Genomic DNA, 12,539 nt, shown 5'->3' with positions numbered 1-12,539 from the left:
TTGAACTGCATTACTGCACTAGAAATATGAAAAATGAGAGCTTTTAGCGCATAAAAATGGCCAATTTTATGTGTACCTGGTAGCCCCTTTACGGCATCTCTCTTATACCAGGTCATACGCTTGCCTTACCTCGCTGAGAATAAACGTCTCCATCTGAATGGGTACATGTGAAACCTCTTCTTAGACTAAAATTCTCTCTCTCTGTGGAGGGGTATTGGACCTGCTGTAATTAAAACACCTGAAGCTAGGAGGCGGAGTGCACGATCAGAAGGCTAGAGAATACATTTCAAAAACCTGACCTGCACATCCAAACATAGACTCAGTGTGAACAGGTGCTGAACCTAGAGTCGCCAACTCGTATATAGTTAAGTAAATAAGGCAGCACACTGCAGCGCTAAAACATGCAAACTTGAAAACACGAAATTTGAACTGCATTACTGCACTAGAAATATGAAAAATGAGAGCATTTAGCGCATAAAAATGGCCAATTTTTATGCGCTAAAAGCTCTCATTTTTCCTATTTCTAGTGCAGTAATGCAGTTCAAATTTCGTGTTTTCAAGTTTGCATGTTTTAGCGCTGCACTGTGCTGCCTTATTTACTTAACTATATACGAGTTGGCGACTCTAGGTTCAGCAACTGTTCACACTGAGTCTATGTTTGGATGTGCAGGTCAGGTTTTTGAAATGTATTCTCTAGCCTTCTGATCGTGCACTCCGCCTCCTAGCTTCAGGGGTTTTAATTACAGCAGGTCCAATACCCCTCCACAGAGAGAGAGAATTTTAGTCTAAGAAGAGGTTTCACATGTACCCATTCAGATGGAGACGTTTATTCTCAGCGAGGTAAGGCAAGCGTAGGACCTGGTATAAGAGAGATGCCGTAAAGGGGCTACCAGGTACACATAAAATTGGCCATTTTTATGCGCTAAAAGCTCTCATTTTTCATATTTCTAGTGCAGTAATGCAGTTCAAATTTCGTGTTTTCAAGTTTGCATGTTTTAGCGCTGCAGTGTGCTGCCTTATTTACTTAACTATATACGAGTTGGCGACTCTAGGTTCAGCACCTGTTCACACTGAGTCTATGTTTGGATGTCTAGGTCAGGTTTTTGAAATGTATTCTCTAGCCTTCTGATCGTGCACTCCGCCTCCTAGCTTCAGGTGTTTTAATTACAGCAGGTCCAATACCCCTCCACAGAGAGAGAGAATTTTAGTCTAAGAAGAGGTTTCACATATACCCATTCAGATGGAGACGTTTATTCTCAGCGAGGTAAGGCAAGCGTAGGACCTGGTATAAGAGAGATGCCGTAAAGGGGCTACCAGGTACACATAAAATTGGCCATTTTTATGCGCTAAAAGCTCTCATTTTTCATATTTCTAGTGCAGTAATGCAGTTCAAATTTCGTGTTTTCAAGTTTGCGTGTTTTAGCGCTGCAGTGTGCTGCCTTATTTACTTAACTATATACGAGTTGGCGACTCTAGGTTCAGCACCTGTTCACACTGAGTCTATGTTTGGATTTGCAGGTCAGGTTTTTGAAATGTATTCTCTAGCCTTCTGATCGTGCACTCCGCCTCCTAGCTTCAGGTGTTTTAATTACAGCAGGTCCAATACCCCTCCACAAAGAGAGAGAATTTTAGTCTAAGAAGAGGTTTCACATGTACCCATTCAGATGGAGACGTTTATTCTCAGCGAGGTAAGGCAAGCGTAGGACCTGGTATAAGAGAGACGCCGTAAAGGGGCTACCAGGTACACATAAAATTGGCCATTTTTATGCGCTAAAAGCTCTCATTTTTCATATTTCTAGTGCAGTAATGCAGTTCAAATTTCGTGTTTTCAAGTTTGCATGTTTTAGCGCTGCAGTGTGCTGCCTTATTTACTTAACTATATACGATTTGGCGACTCTAGGTTCAGCACCTGTTCACACTGAGTCTATGTTTGGATGTGCAGGTCAGGTTTTTGAAATGTATTCTCTAGCCTTCTGATCGTGCACTCCGCCTCCTAGCTTCAGGTGTTTTAATTACAGCAGGTCCAATACCCCTCCACAGAGAGAGAGAATTTTAGTCTAAGAAGAGGTTTCACATGTACCCATTCAGATGGAGACGTTTATTCTCAGCGAGGTTAGGCAAGCGTAGGACCTGGTATTAGAGAGATGCCGTAAAGGGGCTACCAGGTACACATAAAATTGGCCATTTTTATGCGCTAAAAGCTCTCATTTTTCATATTTCTAGTGCAGTAATGCAGTTCAAATTTCGTGTTTTCAAGTTTGCATGTTTTAGCGCTGCAGTGTGCTGCCTTATCTACTTAACTATATACGAGTTGGCGACTCTAGGTTCAGCACCTGTTCACACTGAGTCTATGTTTGGATGTGCAGGTCAGGTTTTTGAAATGTATTCTCTAGCCTTCTGATCGTGCACTCCGCCTCCTAGCTTCAGGTGTTTTAATTACAGCAGGTCCAATACCCTTCCACAGAGAGAGAGAATTTTAGTCTAAGAAGAGGTTTCACATGTACCCATTCAGATGGAGACGTTTATTCTCAGTGAGGTAAGGCAAGCGTAGGACCTGGTATAAGAGAGATGCCGTAAAGGGGCTACCAGGTACACATAAAATTGGCCATTTTTATGCGCTAAAAGCTCTCATTTTTCATATTTCTAGTGCAGTAATGCAGTTCAAATTTCGTGTTTTCAAATTTGCATGTCTTAGCGCTGCAGTGTGCTGCCTTATTTACTTAACTATATACGAGTTTGCGACTCTAGGTTCAGCACCTGTTCACACTGAGTCTATGTTTGGATGTGCAGGTCAGGTTTTTGAAATGTATTCTCTAGCCTTCTGATCGTGCACTCCGCCTCCTAGCTTCAGGTGTTTTAATTACAGCAGGTCCAATACCCCTCCACAGAGAGAGAGAATTTTAGTCTAAGAAGAGGTTTCACATGTACCCATTCAGATGGAGACGTTTATTCTCAGCGAGGTAAGGCAAGCGTAGGACCTGGTATAAGAGAGATGCCGTAAAGGGGCTACCAGGTACACATAAAATTGGCCATTTTTATGCGCTAAAAGCTCTCATTTTTCATATTTCTAGTGCAGTAATGCAGTTCAAATTTCGTGTTTTCAAGTTTGCATGTTTTAGCGCTGCAGTGTGCTGCCTTATTTACTTAACTATATACGAGTTGGCGACTCTAGGTTCAGCACCTGTTCACACTGAGTCTATGTTTGGATGTGCAGGTCAGGTTTTTGAAATGTATTCTCTAGCCTTCTGATCGTGCACTCTGCCTCCTAGCTTCAGGTGTTTTAATTACAGCAGGTCCAATACCCCTCCACAGAGAGAGAGAATTTTAGTCTAAGAAGAGGTTTCACATGTACCCATTCAGATGGAGACGTTTATTCTCAGCGAGGTAAGGCAAGCGTAGGACCTGGTATAAGAGAGATGCCGTAAAGGGGCTACCAGGTACACATAAAATTGGCCATTTTTATGCGCTAAAAGCTCTCATTTTTCATATTTCTAGTGCAGTAATGCAGTTCAAATTTTATGTTTTCAAGTTTGCATGTTTTAGCGCTGCAGTGTGCTGCCTTATTTACTTAACTATATACAAGTTGGCGACTCTAGGTTCAGCACCTGTTCACACTGAGTCTATGTTTGGATGTGCAGGTCAGGTTTTTGAAATGTATTCTCTAGCCTTCTGATCGTGCACTCCGCCTCCTAGCTTCAGGGGTTTTAATTACAGCAGGTCCAATACCCCTCCACAGAGAGAGAGAATTTTAGTCTAAGAAGAGGTTTCACATGTACCCATTCAGATGGAGACGTTTATTCTCAGCGAGGTTAGGCAAGCGTAGGACCTGGTATTAGAGAGATGCCGTAAAGGGGCTACCAGGTACACATAAAATTGGCCATTTTTATGCGCTAAAAGCTCTCATTTTTCATATTTCTAGTGCAGTAATGCAGTTCAAATTTCGTGTTTTCAAGTTTGCATGTTTTAGCGCTGCAGTGTGCTGCCTTATCTACTTAACTATATACGAGTTGGCGACTCTAGGTTCAGCACCTGTTCACACTGAGTCTATGTTTGGATGTGCAGGTCAGGTTTTTGAAATGTATTCTCTAGCCTTCTGATCGTGCACTCCGCCTCCTAGCTTCAGGTGTTTTAATTACAGCAGGTCCAATACTCCTCCACAAAGAGAGAGAATTTTAGTCTAAGAAGAGGTTTCACATGTACCCATTCAGATGGAGACATTTATTCTCAGCGAGGTAAGGCAAGCGTAGGACCTGGTATAAGAGAGACGCCGTAAAGGGGCTACCAGGTACACATAAAATTGGCCATTTTTATGCGCTAAAAGCTCTCATTTTTCATATTTCTAGTGCAGTAATGCAGTTCAAATTTCGTGTTTTCAAGTTTGCGTGTTTTAGCGCTGCAGTGTGCTGCCTTATTTACTTAACTATATACGAGTTGGCGACTCTAGGTTCAGCACCTGTTCACACTGAGTCTATGTTTGGATTTGCAGGTCAGGTTTTTGAAATGTATTCTCTAGCCTTCTGATCGTGCACTCCGCCTCCTAGCTTCAGGTGTTTTAATTACAGCAGGTCCAATACCCCTCCACAAAGAGAGAGAATTTTAGTCTAAGAAGAGGTTTCACATGTACCCATTCAGATGGAGACGTTTATTCTCAGCGAGGTAAGGCAAGCGTAGGACCTGGTATAAGAGAGACGCCGTAAAGGGGCTACCAGGTACACATAAAATTGGCCATTTTTATGCGCTAAAAGCTCTCATTTTTCATATTTCTAGTGCAGTAATGCAGTTCAAATTTCGTGTTTTCAAGTTTGCATGTTTTAGCGCTGCAGTGTGCTGCCTTATTTACTTAACTATATACGATTTGGCGACTCTAGGTTCAGCACCTGTTCACACTGAGTCTATGTTTGGATGTGCAGGTCAGGTTTTTGAAATGTATTCTCTAGCCTTCTGATCGTGCACTCCGCCTCCTAGCTTCAGGTGTTTTAATTACAGCAGGTCCAATACCCCTCCACAGAGAGAGAGAATTTTAGTCTAAGAAGAGGTTTCACATGTACCCATTCAGATGGAGACGTTTATTCTCAGCGAGGTTAGGCAAGCGTAGGACCTGGTATTAGAGAGATGCCGTAAAGGGGCTACCAGGTACACATAAAATTGGCCATTTTTATGCGCTAAAAGCTCTCATTTTTCATATTTCTAGTGCAGTAATGCAGTTCAAATTTCGTGTTTTCAAGTTTGCATGTTTTAGCGCTGCAGTGTGCTGCCTTATCTACTTAACTATATACGAGTTGGCGACTCTAGGTTCAGCACCTGTTCACACTGAGTCTATGTTTGGATGTGCAGGTCAGGTTTTTGAAATGTATTCTCTAGCCTTCTGATCGTGCACTCCGCCTCCTAGCTTCAGGTGTTTTAATTACAGCAGGTCCAATACCCTTCCACAGAGAGAGAGAATTTTAGTCTAAGAAGAGGTTTCACATGTACCCATTCAGATGGAGACGTTTATTCTCAGTGAGGTAAGGCAAGCGTAGGACCTGGTATAAGAGAGATGCCGTAAAGGGGCTACCAGGTACACATAAAATTGGCCATTTTTATGCGCTAAAAGCTCTCATTTTTCATATTTCTAGTGCAGTAATGCAGTTCAAATTTCGTGTTTTCAAATTTGCATGTCTTAGCGCTGCAGTGTGCTGCCTTATTTACTTAACTATATACGAGTTTGCGACTCTAGGTTCAGCACCTGTTCACACTGAGTCTATGTTTGGATGTGCAGGTCAGGTTTTTGAAATGTATTCTCTAGCCTTCTGATCGTGCACTCCGCCTCCTAGCTTCAGGTGTTTTAATTACAGCAGGTCCAATACCCCTCCACAGAGAGAGAGAATTTTAGTCTAAGAAGAGGTTTCACATGTACCCATTCAGATGGAGACGTTTATTCTCAGCGAGGTAAGGCAAGCGTAGGACCTGGTATAAGAGAGATGCCGTAAAGGGGCTACCAGGTACACATAAAATTGGCCATTTTTATGCGCTAAAAGCTCTCATTTTTCATATTTCTAGTGCAGTAATGCAGTTCAAATTTCGTGTTTTCAAGTTTGCATGTTTTAGCGCTGCAGTGTGCTGCCTTATTTACTTAACTATATACGAGTTGGCGACTCTAGGTTCAGCACCTGTTCACACTGAGTCTATGTTTGGATGTGCAGGTCAGGTTTTTGAAATGTATTCTCTAGCCTTCTGATCGTGCACTCTGCCTCCTAGCTTCAGGTGTTTTAATTACAGCAGGTCCAATACCCCTCCACAGAGAGAGAGAATTTTAGTCTAAGAAGAGGTTTCACATGTACCCATTCAGATGGAGACGTTTATTCTCAGCGAGGTAAGGCAAGCGTAGGACCTGGTATAAGAGAGATGCCGTAAAGGGGCTACCAGGTACACATAAAATTGGCCATTTTTATGCGCTAAAAGCTCTCATTTTTCATATTTCTAGTGCAGTAATGCAGTTCAAATTTTATGTTTTCAAGTTTGCATGTTTTAGCGCTGCAGTGTGCTGCCTTATTTACTTAACTATATACAAGTTGGCGACTCTAGGTTCAGCACCTGTTCACACTGAGTCTATGTTTGGATGTGCAGGTCAGGTTTTTGAAATGTATTCTCTAGCCTTCTGATCGTGCACTCCGCCTCCTAGCTTCAGGGGTTTTAATTACAGCAGGTCCAATACCCCTCCACAGAGAGAGAGAATTTTAGTCTAAGAAGAGGTTTCACATGTACCCATTCAGATGGAGACGTTTATTCTCAGCGAGGTTAGGCAAGCGTAGGACCTGGTATTAGAGAGATGCCGTAAAGGGGCTACCAGGTACACATAAAATTGGCCATTTTTATGCGCTAAAAGCTCTCATTTTTCATATTTCTAGTGCAGTAATGCAGTTCAAATTTCGTGTTTTCAAGTTTGCATGTTTTAGCGCTGCAGTGTGCTGCCTTATCTACTTAACTATATACGAGTTGGCGACTCTAGGTTCAGCACCTGTTCACACTGAGTCTATGTTTGGATGTGCAGGTCAGGTTTTTGAAATGTATTCTCTAGCCTTCTGATCGTGCACTCCGCCTCCTAGCTTCAGGTGTTTTAATTACAGCAGGTCCAATACCCTTCCACAGAGAGAGAGAATTTTAGTCTAAGAAGAGGTTTCACATGTACCCATTCAGATGGAGACGTTTATTCTCAGCGAGGTAAGGCAAGCGTAGGACCTGGTATAAGAGAGATGCCGTGAAGGGGCTACCAGGTACACATAAAATTGGCCATTTTTATGCGCTAAAAGCTCTCATTTTTCATATTTCTAGTGCAGTAATGCAGTTCAAATTTCGTGTTTTCAAATTTGCATGTCTTAGCGCTGCAGTGTGCTGCCTTATTTACTTAACTATATACGAGTTTGCGACTCTAGGTTCAGCACCTGTTCACACTGAGTCTATGTTTGGATGTGCAGGTCAGGTTTTTGAAATGTATTCTCTAGCCTTCTGATCGTGCACTCCGCCTCCTAGCTTCAGGTGTTTTAATTACAGCAGGTCCAATACCCCTCCACAGAGAGAAAGAATTTTAGTCTAATTAGAGGTTTCACATGTACCCATTCAGATAGAGACGTTTATTCTCAGCGAGGTAAGGCAAGCGTAGGACCTGGTATAAGAGAGATGCCGTAAAGGGGCTACCAGGTACACATAAAATTGGCCATTTTTATGCGCTAAAAGCTCTCATTTTTCATATTTCTAGTGCAGTAATGCAGTTCAAATTTCGTGTTTTCAAGTTTGCATGTTTTAGCGCTGCAGTGTGCTGCCTTATTTACTTAACTATATACGAGTTGGCGACTCTAGGTTCAGCACCTGTTCACACTGAGTCTATGTTTGGATGTGCAGGTCAGGTTTTTGAAATGTATTCTCTAGCCTTCTGATCGTGCACTCCGCCTCCTAGCTTCAGGTGTTTTAATTACAGCAGGTCCAATACCCCTCCACAGAGAGAGAGAATATTAGTCTAAGAAGAGGTTTCACATGTACCCATTCAGATGGAGACGTTTATTCTCAGCGAGGTAAGGCAAGCGTAGGACCTGGTATAAGAGAGATGCCGTGAAGGGGCTACCAGGTACACATAAAATTGGCCATTTTTATGCGCTAAAAGCTCTCATTTTTCATATTTCTAGTGCAGTAATGCAGTTCAAATTTCGTGTTTTCAAGTTTGCATGTTTTAGCGCTGCAGTGTGCTGCCTTATTTACTTAACTATATACGAGTTGGCGACTCTAGGTTCAGCACCTGTTCACACTGAGTCTATGTTTGGATGTGCAGGTCAGGTTTTTGAAATGTATTCTCTAGCCTTCTGATCGTGCACTCTGCCTCCTAGCTTCAGGTGTTTTAATTACAGCAGGTCCAATACCCCTCCACAGAGAGAGAGAATTTTAGTCTAAGAAGAGGTTTCACATGTACCCATTCAGATGGAGACGTTTATTCTCAGCGAGGTAAGGCAAGCGTATGACCTGGTATAAGAGAGATGCCGTAAAGGGGCTACCAGGTACACATAAAATTGGCCATTTTTATGCGCTAAAAGCTCTCATTTTTCATATTTCTAGTGCAGTAATGCAGTTCAAATTTCGTGTTTTCAAGTTTGCATGTTTTAGCGCTGCAGTGTGCTGCCTTATTTACTTAACTATATACGAGTTGGCGACTCTAGGTTCAGCACCTGTTCACACTGAGTCTATGTTTGGATGTGCAGGTCAGGTTTTTGAAATGTATTCTCTAGCCTTCTGATCGTGCACTCCGCCTCCTAGCTTCAGGTGTTTTAATTACAGCAGGTCCAATACCCCTCCACAGAGAGAGAGAATTTTAGTCTAAGAAGAGGTTTCACATGTACCCATTCAGATGGAGACGTTTATTCTCAGCGAGGTTAGGCAAGCGTAGGACCTGGTATTAGAGAGATGCCGTAAAGGGGCTACCAGGTACACATAAAATTGGCCATTTTTATGCGCTAAAAGCTCTCATTTTTCATATTTCTAGTGCAGTAATGCAGTTCAAATTTCGTGTTTTCAAGTTTGCATGTTTTAGCGCTGCAGTGTGCTGCCTTATCTACTTAACTATATACGAGTTGGCGACTCTAGGTTCAGCACCTGTTCACACTGAGTCTATGTTTGGATGTGCAGGTCAGGTTTTTGAAATGTATTCTCTAGCCTTCTGATCGTGCACTCCGCCTCCTAGCTTCAGGTGTTTTAATTACAGCAGGTCCAATACCCTTCCACAGAGAGAGAGAATTTTAGTCTAAGAAGAGGTTTCACATGTACCCATTCAGATGGAGACGTTTATTCTCAGCGAGGTAAGGCAAGCGTAGGACCTGGTATAAGAGAGATGCCGTGAAGGGGCTACCAGGTACACATAAAATTGGCCATTTTTATGCGCTAAAAGCTCTCATTTTTCATATTTCTAGTGCAGTAATGCAGTTCAAATTTCGTGTTTTCAAATTTGCATGTCTTAGCGCTGCAGTGTGCTGCCTTATTTACTTAACTATATACGAGTTTGCGACTCTAGGTTCAGCACCTGTTCACACTGAGTCTATGTTTGGATGTGCAGGTCAGGTTTTTGAAATGTATTCTCTAGCCTTCTGATCGTGCACTCCGCCTCCTAGCTTCAGGTGTTTTAATTACAGCAGGTCCAATACCCCTCCACAGAGAGAGAGAATTTTAGTCTAAGAAGAGGTTTCACATGTACCCATTCAGATGGAGACGTTTATTCTCAGCGAGGTAAGGCAAGCGTATGACCTGGTATAAGAGAGATGCCGTAAAGGGGCTACCAGGTACACATAAAATTGGCCATTTTTATGCGCTAAAAGCTCTCATTTTTCATATTTCTAGTGCAGTAATGCAGTTCAAATTTCGTGTTTTCAAGTTTGCATGTTTTAGCGCTGCAGTGTGCTGCCTTATTTACTTAACTATATACGAGTTGGCGACTCTAGGTTCAGCACCTGTTCACACTGAGTCTATGTTTGGATGTGCAGGTCAGGTTTTTGAAATGTATTCTCTAGCCTTCTGATCGTGCACTCCGCCTCCTAGCTTCAGGTGTTTTAATTACAGCAGGTCCAATACCCCTCCACAGAGAGAGAGAATTTTAGTCTAAGAAGAGGTTTCACATGTACCCATTCAGATGGAGACGTTTATTCTCAGCGAGGTAAGGCAAGCGTAGGACCTGGTATTAGAGAGATGCCGTAAAGGGGCTACCAGGTACACATAAAATTGGCCATTTTTATGCGCTAAAAGCTCTCATTTTTCATATTTCTAGTGCAGTAATGCAGTTCAAATTTCGTGTTTTCAAGTTTGCATGTTTTAGCGCTGCAGTGTGCTGCCTTATCTACTTAACTATATACGAGTTGGCGACTCTAGGTTCAGCACCTGTTCACACTGAGTCTATGTTTGGATGTGCAGGTCAGGTTTTTGAAATGTATTCTCTAGCCTTCTGATCGTGCACTCCGCCTCCTAGCTTCAGGTGTTTTAATTACAGCAGGTCCAATACCCTTCCACAGAGAGAGAGAATTTTAGTCTAAGAAGAGGTTTCACATGTACCCATTCAGATGGAGACGTTTATTCTCAGCGAGGTTAGGCAAGCGTAGGACCTGGTATTAGAGAGATGCCGTAAAGGGGCTACCAGGTACACATAAAATTGGCCATTTTTATGCGCTAAAAGCTCTCATTTTTCATATTTCTAGTGCAGTAATGCAGTTCAAATTTCGTGTTTTCAAGTTTGCATGTTTTAGCGCTGCAGTGTGCTGCCTTATCTACTTAACTATATACGAGTTGGCGACTCTAGGTTCAGCACCTGTTCACACTGAGTCTATGTTTGGATGTGCAGGTCAGGTTTTTGAAATGTATTCTCTAGCCTTCTGATCGTGCACTCCGCCTCCTAGCTTCAGGTGTTTTAATTACAGCAGGTCCAATACCCTTCCACAGAGAGAGAGAATTTTAGTCTAAGAAGAGGTTTCACATGTACCCATTCAGATGGAGACGTTTATTCTCAGCGAGGTAAGGCAAGCGTAGGACCTGGTATAAGAGAGATGCCGTGAAGGGGCTACCAGGTACACATAAAATTGGCCATTTTTATGCGCTAAAAGCTCTCATTTTTCATATTTCTAGTGCAGTAATGCAGTTCAAATTTCGTGTTTTCAAATTTGCATGTCTTAGCGCTGCAGTGTGCTGCCTTATTTACTTAACTATATACGAGTTTGCGACTCTAGGTTCAGCACCTGTTCACACTGAGTCTATGTTTGGATGTGCAGGTCAGGTTTTTGAAATGTATTCTCTAGCCTTCTGATCGTGCACTCCGCCTCCTAGCTTCAGGTGTTTTAATTACAGCAGGTCCAATACCCCTCCACAGAGAGAGAGAATTTTAGTCTAAGAAGAGGTTTCACATGTACCCATTCAGATGGAGACGTTTATTCTCAGCGAGGTAAGGCAAGCGTATGACCTGGTATAAGAGAGATGCCGTAAAGGGGCTACCAGGTACACATAAAATTGGCCATTTTTATGCGCTAAAAGCTCTCATTTTTCATATTTCTAGTGCAGTAATGCAGTTCAAATTTCGTGTTTTCAAGTTTGCATGTTTTAGCGCTGCAGTGTGCTGCCTTATTTACTTAACTATATACGAGTTGGCGACTCTAGGTTCAGCACCTGTTCACACTGAGTCTATGTTTGGATGTGCAGGTCAGGTTTTTGAAATGTATTCTCTAGCCTTCTGATCGTGCACTCCGCCTCCTAGCTTCAGGTGTTTTAATTACAGCAGGTCCAATACCCCTCCACAGAGAGAGAGAATTTTAGTCTAAGAAGAGGTTTCACATGTACCCATTCAGATGGAGACGTTTATTCTCAGCGAGGTAAGGCAAGCGTAGGACCTGGTATTAGAGAGATGCCGTAAAGGGGCTACCAGGTACACATAAAATTGGCCATTTTTATGCGCTAAAAGCTCTCATTTTTCATATTTCTAGTGCAGTAATGCAGTTCAAATTTCGTGTTTTCAAGTTTGCATGTTTTAGCGCTGCAGTGTGCTGCCTTATCTACTTAACTATATACGAGTTGGCGACTCTAGGTTCAGCACCTGTTCACACTGAGTCTATGTTTGGATGTGCAGGTCAGGTTTTTGAAATGTATTCTCTAGCCTTCTGATCGTGCACTCCGCCTCCTAGCTTCAGGTGTTTTAATTACAGCAGGTCCAATACCCTTCCACAGAGAGAGAGAATTTTAGTCTAAGAAGAGGTTTCACATGTACCCATTCAGATGGAGACGTTTATTCTCAGCGAGGTAAGGCAAGCGTAGGACCTGGTATAAGAGAGATGCCGTGAAGGGGCTACCAGGTACACATAAAATTGGCCATTTTTATGCGCTAAAAGCTCTCATTTTTCATATTTCTAGTGCAGTAATGCAGTTCAAATTTCGTGTTTTCAAATTTGCATGTCTTAGCGCTGCAGTGTGCTGCCTTATTTACTTAACTATATACGAGTTTGCGACTCTAGGTTCAGCACCTGTTCACACTGAGTCTATGTTTGGATGTG

This window comes from Ranitomeya imitator, chromosome 2, assembly GCF_032444005.1.
Source record: "Ranitomeya imitator isolate aRanImi1 chromosome 2, aRanImi1.pri, whole genome shotgun sequence".
Taxonomy (NCBI): Eukaryota; Metazoa; Chordata; class Amphibia; order Anura; family Dendrobatidae; genus Ranitomeya; species Ranitomeya imitator.
The sequence above is the reverse complement of the archived record's forward strand: the minus strand, read 5'-3'. Positions refer to the sequence as shown.